The sequence below is a fragment of the Balaenoptera musculus genome, chromosome X (assembly GCF_009873245.2).
Source record: "Balaenoptera musculus isolate JJ_BM4_2016_0621 chromosome X, mBalMus1.pri.v3, whole genome shotgun sequence".
Lineage (NCBI taxonomy): Eukaryota > Metazoa > Chordata > Mammalia > Artiodactyla > Balaenopteridae > Balaenoptera > Balaenoptera musculus.
Window position 1 is genome coordinate 35,752,323 of NC_045806.1, and position 10,577 is coordinate 35,762,899.

Here is a 10,577-nt window from a genome sequence, read left to right on the forward strand (position 1 = left end):
AAAAATATGGATGAATCTTAAATGCATATTGTTAAGTGCAAGTACCCAGTCTGAAAAGGCTACATACTGTATGGTTCCATTTATATGACATTCTGGAGAAGGCAAAACTGTAGAGATAGTAAATGGATCAGCGGTTGCCAGGGGTTTGAGGAAGGGGGAGGGTTGAACAAGAGAAGCACAGGGGATTTTTACGTCAGTGAAACTATTTTGTGTGATACTATACTGGCGGATACATGATGCTATGCATTTGTCAAAACCCATAGAACTGTGCTTGCTTCGGCAGCACATATACTAAAATTGGAACGATACAGAGAAGATTAGCATGGCCCCTGTGCAAGGATGACACACAAATTCGTGAAGCGTTCCATATTTTTATCTGCATAATATTCCATAACATAAATGCATCAAAATCTGTTTGTTTGGCTATTAATGGATATTTTTTTCAAAAATGTTTTGCTCTTACAAACAAGATTATGATGAATACCTCTGTAAAAATATTTCCCATCTGGGTGAATAAATCTTATGACAAATTCTCAAAAAAAAAAAAAAACCCATAGAACTTTATAGCATACAGAGGGAGCTTAATGTGTACAAATTTCTTTTAAAAGTCATTTAGGAGGTCAAGGGATCCCAAGATGGAATACAGACTGTGACAAAAGGATCTAACTACATTACAAATGTATGAAATAACTTCACTGAAGGGGGTGGGAAAAAAGGTAAGTTCCTAAGTAACTGTGGAAAGGAGTGGATACTATAAGACTAAAAACAAAAGAAACTGTGTATAAGCAGCACATTCTGGTTGATAAAGTGGTTTCCCATGGAGGGTAGAGGTTAACAATTCTAATGCTGCTGTACGTGTGTCCTGGACATGAGCAATTAAGCAAATAGATGGCAGATCATGGAAGCCAGGTTTCTCACCATTAGAGGGGAAGGTTCCAGACAAGCAAGAGGAGAAGGCTAGAATAATCCTTGTGGTACTGGATTAGACTTGGAGACATCAGTATGGAGATATGTTTAGCTTAATATAGATATAGATGAATACATATAGAACTATTTATAGATATGTAGATATACATTGGTTAGTATACACACGTTTCCTTGCTCCATCAGCTGAGAATGCTTAGAAGCAATGATGAACTAGTAACAATGAACACACCTAGTGCCTAGATATTGGTTTCTAATACCATTTTCTAATTAAAAAAAAAAAAAAAGGCACCCAGGCTCTTTGCAGAAATGGCTGTTTCTAGAGCTGGGGCAGGGAATATACAAAATAAGCCTAGAGCATCTTGTAGTGTCAGAAGGTAAGGTAGTGCTAAACACACACACACACACACACACACACACACACACACACAAGGGGTATGGCAAAAGGACAAGGAGTCAGGGACTTCCCTGGCAGTCCAGCGGTTAAGACTGCGCTTCCACTGAAGGGGGCACACGTTCGATCCCTGGTCAGGGAACTAAGAACTGAAAGAGCTCCCAGTAGCCAAAGCTAGAACAATTCGAGTAACAAAATAAAGTACTATTGGATTATAACCCATGTATTCATGAGTCCATACTCATGATATAAATGATTGAATAGATAAATAGGTAAGTGGGGAAGAAGAGACAAATGTCCCTGTGCAGAAGAATTCCAAGTAATTTATGTAGATACTCCGCCCTTTAGGAGGTAGAGTATATCTCCCTACTCCTTAAGTGTCGGCCATATGTAGTAATGTCCTTACAAAGAGAAGAGTATGGAAAGGCAGGGCAGGGCGGGAGGAAGGAGCAGCTTTATGGTAGAGAAATCTGACAAACACTATCTCAGCCTGGTGGTCAACGTCAACATTAATAGTGATGTCATGTTGATAGTTTGTACACTTGATATGATGTAATGAGAACTGCACTTTACCTCTATGGTCTTTCTCCCCCAAACCTGTAACTCCAGTCTAATCATGAGAAAAAACACCAAACACATCCCCACTGGAGGACGTGCTACAAAACATCTGACCACAACTCCTCTGAATCCTTGTCTCAGGGTCCGCTTCTAGAAGAGCACAAGCTAAAATAGCCTTCAAGTTCATTTAGTCCAGGAAAAAAAAAAAGAGGCGAAGTGACATCCCCCAGCCCTCACATTTAATTAGTAGCAGAGCTGGGTCAGTGACTCACACGAAGTAAGTGCTCAAAAAACTATTGGTTGAAGAATTAAGAATGAAGGTGTAGAACCCATGTTTCCTGCCTACTAGTTTGGTGCTCTTTCCACGGAGCAATTTACCCTTAGTTATTAAAAATTCCACAGCATTTGGGGGCTACGATTTCATAGATAAACACACAGATGGAGATGGTAACTATCAGCCATTAGGACTAGAACTTATTCCTTATGAAAGGCTGGATGTTTGAAGGGGTCAGGGACCACCTGGGAATGGTAAAGCTGGAAATGGGATAGGAGTTAAGATCAGAAATGAGGGGAAGTGGGTAGGTCACCAGGCTGAGTGGCACAAGCAGAAGCCCAGAGTGGCATCAGTGTATGAGTCACCAAATCCAAGCAAGAGAAGAGGCAGTAGGGTCACAGCGCTGGCAAGAAGCAAGGTAGCAGAAAATAGGAGGCATCCAGGATGGCTTTGGACAAAGTGCTGTGGAAAGCCCTCCCCTGTGAGGGGACCCTATGGAAGGGTCCTGTTGTCTTAAAGTGGCAGTGTTCAGAGTGTGCTACAAGCAATTCACAAAATTACAGTTACTGAGATTGACAGACTGTGGCACAGATTGCTAGTTGCCTATCCACTGTTCATTCTCCCCTTCTTTGTTATGAACAGAAACCCTATATTATTGGGGGTGGCAATGCGCTTAGCTTTAAAACAGTACTTTTCCAGCTTTCCCTGCAGATATTGATGGCTGATAGGGTGAAAGCAAAAGTCATTGCGTGAGACTTCTGAGAAAGCTTTGTAAAGAAAACCGACTAATGCAAGTGATTTAACCTTTTGCCCTTGCCCTTTCCTCCTGCCTACGGCCTTGAATGTGTATATATAATGGCTGAGTTGCAACAGCCATCATGGACCGTGAAGCAATCTTGATGATGGGAGCCATGCGCCAAATATAGGGGAGCAGAAAGAAGGGTCCTGGGTCCTAGATGTGTGTAGAGCTGCCATATCAGCCCTGGATGCCTACTCCGGAACTCCTTTCATGGGAGAAAAAAAAATAAACCCCTATCATGTTTAAGCCACTGTACTCTGGGTTTCTGTTACATGCTGTGGAATCTAATCCTAAATGATACATTGACCAAAGAAGGGAAAATTTAAATTTTACGTATGAATTATCCTAAAGAAAAATGCCAGAAATGTTAGGTTTCCTAAGGTAATGATTAAGCCACTTAAGTCTGAAATCATTGACTGATATATAAGGAAAAGAGGAACTTTAACTCAGCCAATCGTTGCATTTTTTGACAAAGGAAAAGTCCGCGTGAGCAAATTTGTGGTGCTGGGTTATGTGCTGCTGTACATTTGCTGTGCTATGGCTTTGGTGATGGAGCACACAGACAATCCTGAAGAGCTTAGACTTGATGTTGGTTTCTACAATACTATGATTTATAAGAAATACAGAGATTTGGTCATTCAGATGACCAAAATACATTTCTCACATATATTTGGTCTTCATCCACAGTTCCTAGCTCATAGTTACCCAAATCCTTAGAATTTCCTGAGCAATAAGAACAATAGGAGCATCTTTCATTAAAATATTCGTTCTCTTGCCCTCAGTTCTCTTCAGAGACATTAAGGTGCAATGGGTGTCTTGTTATTCACAACAAGCCCCTTTCTACCACAACTGGGTTTATGTTAATGAGGTGACTTTGGAGAGCACCTAAGGATGGGGGCTACTAGGGAAACCAACCAAGAATAGAGGGGGTGGAACTTTCAGTCCCACCACCTGATTTCTGGGCAGGGGAGAGGGGCTGGATGCTGACTCAACTGCCAATAGCCAATGTGTTAATCAATCATGCATATCTAATGAAGCCTCCAAAAAAACCCCAAAAGGAGGGGGTTTGGAGAGCCCGTGCTGGGCCCCAAACTCCACGAGGACAGAAGCTCCCTTGTTCAGGACCTCGCCCTGTGTATTTCTTTATCTGACTGTTGATTCATATCCTTTAATATCCTCTGTAGTAAATCTGTAATCTAGTGAGTAAATAGGTTTCCTGAGTTCTGTAAGCTGTTCTAACAAATTAATCAAACCCAAGGAGGGGGTCATGGGAATATCTGATGAATAGCCAGTTGATCAGAAGTTAATGTTGTATGTGTGTTGATCACACACACACATACACACACATACAATGGAATACTATTTAGCCATAAAAAGAGAATGAAATCCTGCTATTTGCAACAACATGGATGGACCTAGAGGGCATTATACTAAGTGAAATAAATCAGACAGAGAAAGCCAAACACTGTATGATCTCACTTACATGTGGAATTTAGAAACAACACAACAACAAACCAAGCTCATAAATACAGATAAGAGATTGGTGATTGCCAGAGGTGGGGGGTGGAGGCTGGGGGTGAGAGAAGTGAGTGAAGGGAATCAAAAGGTACAAACTTCCAGCTATAAAATAATTAAATCATGGGGATGTAATGTAAAACATGGTGACTATAGTTAATAATACTGTATAGCATATTTGAAAGTTGCTAAGAGAGCAGATCTTAAAAGTCCTCATCACAAGAAAAAAAATGTTTGTAACTATGTATGGTGACAGATGTTAACGAGACTTATTATGATGGTCATTTCACAATACATACAAATATCAAATCTGTACATCTGAAACATATATAATGTTATTTGTCAATTATACCTCAAGTAAAATTTTTTAATTATGTCAAATAATTTAAAGTATATAGTGTTGACTGTACATCTCTTGTGGGATATATCCTATAGACAAAAGAAATTTTAGAAAATCTTAAACTTTTAGTGATGATTCTACTATTGCTTTTTTGAAACTATTAGTGTGTATGATATATATATATACATATAAACACATAAATATATACACTCATACACACATATTAGGATAAAGCAGATAAGTAACTATATTAATGTCATTAGGAACTAATATTCTCAGCCTAATAGAAAAGAGATACAAATATAAATTCAGGGAACTGATGTAAAAGCCATGTAACCTTAATTTTGAATTGGAGATGCCAGTATGAATTTGTGAATTTTATTTTTATCTTTCTAAAAAGAACAAACTTCCCAGCTCTGTCCACTGAAAAGGCAATGATCAACTCAGGGGCAATGAGTACTCCTAGTACCCAGACTGGTTTCTCAATGCCTTTACCCAGTAAAAATAACTAGGACTCCCTGGACCAGGATATATACAAGATAAGCTATTAAAACAGAAAACATGGAAGCTATCAAATATTATTGACGTCAAAAGGGCACAGTAATCAATTTTAAGGGGTTCTACTTGCTAAAGATGGAACAATTTGAACATTAAAAAGAACAATGATCCTAAAGTCAGGAATAAGATAAGAAGGTCTGCTCCTAACACTTCCATTCAACATTGTACTGGAGGTTCTATCCAGGACAATTTGGCAAGAAAAAGAAATAAGAGCCATCTAGACGGGAAAGGAAAAAGTAAAAATATCTCTATTTGCACAAGACATGATCTTGTAAATAGAAAATCCTCAGAAATCTCCTAAAAAACTATTAGAACTAATAGTTCAGCAAGATTGCAGGATACAAGATCAATAAACAAAAACCAACTGTACGTCTATACACTACCAATGAACACTCTGAAAATAAACAATTCCATTTATGACAGCATCAAATAATACTTAGGAATAAACTTAACAAAAGAAGTGTAAAACTTATACACTGAAAATTACAAAACATTGTTGAAAGATTAAAGATTTAAATAAATGAAAACTTATCACATGTTTATGGGTAAGGTAGTAATACTTCCCAAAGTGATCTACAGATCCAGTGCAATACCTATCAAAATCCGAGCTTGCTTTTTTGCAATAATTGACAAGCTAATCCTAAAACTCATATGGAAATGCAAGAGACCCACAATAGCCAAAACCTTGAAAAAGAAGAACAAAATTGGATGACTCACGTTTCCTGATTTCAAAACTTACTACAAAACTGTTATAATCAAGACAGTGTGACACTGGAATAAAAACAGACATATAGATCAATGCAATAGAAATGAGAATCCAGAAATAAACCCATTCACTAACAGTCAAACAATTTTCAACAAGCATGCCAAGACTATTTAATGGGAAATGAAGAGTCTTTTCAAGAAATGGTGCTGGAGAGACGGGTGCGAGCCGCGGCTATCAACGTGGACCCCAGAGACGGGCATGAGACGCTAAGGCTGCTGCTGCCACCACCAAGAAGCCTGTGTGCAAGCACAGGTCACTCTCCAAACCGCCCCTCCCGGGAGCCTGTGCAGCCCACCACTGCCAGGGTCCCGTGATCCACGGACACTTCCCCGGGAGAACGCACGGCGCGCCTCAGGCTGTTGCAACATCATGCCGGCCTCTACCGCTGCAGGCTCGCCCCGCATCCATACCCCTCCCTCCCTGCGGCCTGAGCGAGCCAGAGCCCCCGAATCAGCTGCTCCTTTAACCCCGTCCTGTCTGAGCGAAGAACAGACGCCCTCAGGCGACCTACACGCAGAGGCGGGTCCAAATCCAAAGCTGAACCCCGGGAGCTATGCGAACAAAGAAGAGAAAGGGAAATCTCTCGCAGCAGCCTCAGAAGCAGCGGATTAAAGCTCCACAAACAACTTGATGTACCTGCAGCTGTGGAATACCTGAATAGACAATGAATCATCCCAAACTGAGGAGCCGTGTGGATGAAAGGCTCTTGGTGCTCCTGCCAGGCGTCAGGGCTGTGCCTCTGAGGTGGGAGAGCCAACTTCAGGACACTGGTCCACAAGATACCTCCCAGCTCCACGTAATGCCAAATGGCGAAAATCTCCCAGAGATCTCCATCTCAACACCAAGACCCAGCTTCACTCAACGACCAGCAAGCTACAGTGCTGGACACCCTATGCCAAACAACTAGCAAGACAGGAACACAGCCCCATCCATTAGCAGAGAGGCTGCCTAAAATCATAATAAGGCCACAGACACCCCAAAACACACCACCAGACGTGGACATGCCCACCAGAAAGACAAGATCCAGCCTCATCCACCAGAACAAAGGCACTAGTCCCCTCCACCAGGAAGCCTACACAACCCACTGAACCAACCTTAGCCACTGGGGACAGACACCATAAACAACAGGAACTATGAACCTGCAGCCTGCGAAAAGGAGACCCCAAACACAGTAAGATAAGCAAAATGAGAAGACAGAAAAACACACAGCAGATGAAGGAGCAAGGTAAAAACCCACCAGATCTAACAAATGAAGAGGAAATAGGCAGTCTACCTGAAAAAGAATTCAGAATAATGATAGTAAAGACGATCCAAAATCTTGGAAATACAATAGACAAAATGCAAGAAACATTTAACAAGGACGTAGAAGAACTAAAGAGGAACCAAGCAATAATGAAAAACACAATAAATGAAATTAAAAATACTCTAGAAGGGATCAATAGCAGAATAACTGAGGTGGAAGAACGGATACGTGACCTGGAAGATAAAATAGTGGAAATAACTACTGCAGAGCAGAAGAAAGAAAAAAGAATGAAAAGAACTGAGGACAGTCTCAGAGACCTCTGGGACAACATTAAACGCACCAACATTCGAATTATAGGGGTCCCAGAAGAAGAGGAGAAAAAGAAAGGGACTGAGAAAATATTTGAAGAGATTATAGTTGAAAACTTCCCTAATATGGGAAAGGAAATAGTTAAGTCCAGGAAGCACAGAGAGTCCCATACAGGACAAATCCAAGGAGAAACAAGCCAAGACACATATTAATCAAACTATCAAAAATTAAATGCAAACAAAAAATATTAAAAGCAGCAAGGGAAAAACAACAAATAACACATAAGGGAATCCCCATAAGGTTAACAGCTGATCTTTCAGCAGAAACTCTGCAAGCCAGAAGGGAGTGGCAGGACATATTTAAAGTGATGAAGGAGAAAAACCTACAACCAAGATTACTCTACCCAGCAAGGATCTCATTCAGATTTGATGGAGGAATTAAAACCTTGACGGACAAGCAAAAGCTGAGAGAGTTCAGCACCACCAAACCAGCTTTACAACAAATGCTAAAGGAACTTCTCTAGGCAAGAAACACAAGAGAAGGAAAACACCTACAATAACAAACTCAAAACATTTAAGAAAATGGGAATAGGAACATACATATCAATAATTACCTTAAATGTAAATGGATTAAATGCTCCCACCAAAAGACACAGACTGGCTGAATGGATACAAAAACAAGACCCGTATATATGCTGTCTACAAGAGACCCACATCAGACCTAGGGACACATACAGACTGAAAGTGAGGGGATGGAAAAAGATATTCCATGCAAATGGAAATCAAAAGAAAGCTGGAGTAGCAATTCTCATATCAGACAAAATAGACTTTAAAATAAAGACTATTACAAGAGACAAAGAAGGACACTATATAATGATCAAGGGATTGATCCAAGAAGAAGATATAACAATTGTAAATATTTATGCACCCAACATAGGAGCACCTCAATACATAAAGCAAATACTAACAGCCATAAAAGGGGAAATCGACAGTAACACAATCATACTAGGGGACTTTAACACCCCACTTTCACCGATGGACAGATCATCCAAAATGAAAATAAATAAGGAAACACAAGCTTTAAATGATACATTAAACAAGATGGACTTAATTGATATTTCTAGGACATTCCACCCAAAAACAACAGAATACACATTTTTCTCAAGTGCTCATGGAACATTCTCCAGGATAGATCATATCTTGGGTCACAAATCAAGCCTTGGTAAATTTACGAAAATTGAAATCATATCAAGTATCTTTTCCGACCACAACGCTATGAGACTAGATATCAATTACAGGAAAAGATCTGTAAAAAATACAAACATATGGAGGCTAAACAATACACTACTTAATAACGAAGTGATCACTGAAGAAATCAAAGGGGAAATCAAAAAATACCTAGAAACAAATGACAATGGAGACAGGACGACCCAAAACCTATGGGATGCAGCAAAAGCAGTTCTAAGAGGGAAGTTTATAGCAATACAATCCTACCTTAAGAAACAGGAAACATCTCAAATGAACAACCTAACCTTGCACCTAAAGCAATTAGAGAAAGAAGAACAAAAATACCCCAAAGTTAGCAGAAGGAAAGAAAACATAAAGATCAGATCAGAAATAAATGAAAAACAAATGAAGGAAACGATAGCAAAGATCAATAAAACTAAAAGCTGTTTCTTTGAGAAGATAAACAAAATTGATAACCCATTAGCCAGACTCATCAAGAAAAAAAGGGACAAGACTCAAATCAATAGAATTAGAAATGAAAAAGAAGTAACAACTGACACTGCAGAAATACAAACGATCATGAGAGATTACTACAAGCAACTCTATGCCAATAAAATGGACAACCTGGAAGAAATGGACAAATTCTTAGAAATGCACAACCTGCCGAGACTGAACCAGGAAGAAACAGAAAATATGAACAGACCAATCACAAGCACTGAAATTGAAACTGTGATTAAAAATCTTCCAACAAACGAAAGCCCAGGACCAGATGGCTTCACAGGCGAATTCTATCAAACATTTAGAGAAGAGCTAACACCTATCCTTCTCAAACTCTTCCAAAATATTGCGGAGGGAGGAACACTCTCCACCTCATTCTACGAGGCCACCATCACCCTGATACCAAAACTAGACAAAGATGTCACAAAGAAAGAAAACTACAGACCAATATCACTGATGAACGTAGATGCAAAAATCCTCAACAAAATACTAGCAAACAGAATCCAACAGCATATTAAAAGGATCATACACCATGATCAAGTGGGGTTTATTCCAGTAATGCAAGGATTCTTCAATATACGCAAATCAATCAACGTGATACACCATATTAACAAATTGAAGGAGAAAAACCATATGATCATCTCAACAGATGCAGAGAAAGCTTTCGACAAAATTCAACACCCATTTATGATAAAAGCCCTGCAGAAGGTAGGCATAGAGGGAACTTTCCTCAACACAATAAAGGCCATATATGACAAACCCACAGCCAACATCGTCCTCAATGGTGAAAAACTGAAACCATTTCCACTAAGATCAGGAACAAGACAAGGTTGCCCACTCTCACCACTATTATTCAACATAGTTTTGGAAGTTTTAGCCACAGCAATCAGAGAAGAAAAAGAAATAAAAGGAATCCAAATCGGAAAAGAAGAAGTAAAGCTGTCACTGTTTGCAGATGACATGTTACTATACATAGAGAATCCTAAAGATGCTACCAGAAAACTACTAGAGCTAATCAATGAATTTGGTAAAGTAGCAGGATACAAAACTAATGCACAGAAATCTCTTGCATTCCTATACACTAATGATGAAAAATCTGAAAGTGAAATTAAGAAAACACTCCCATTTACCACTGCAACAAAAAGAATAAAATATCTAGGAATAAACCTACCT

General features: G+C 39.5%; 1 non-coding gene across 1 annotated transcript; it reads left to right on the forward strand.

The window, feature by feature from the left end:
- Nucleotides 1-267: 267 nt before the first annotated feature.
- LOC118889352 lies at nt 268-374 on the forward strand. The gene has a single exon (XR_005018489.1). It is a non-coding gene; the product is annotated as a U6 spliceosomal RNA (small nuclear RNA).
- The last annotated feature ends 10,203 nt before the right edge of the window (nt 375-10,577 follow it).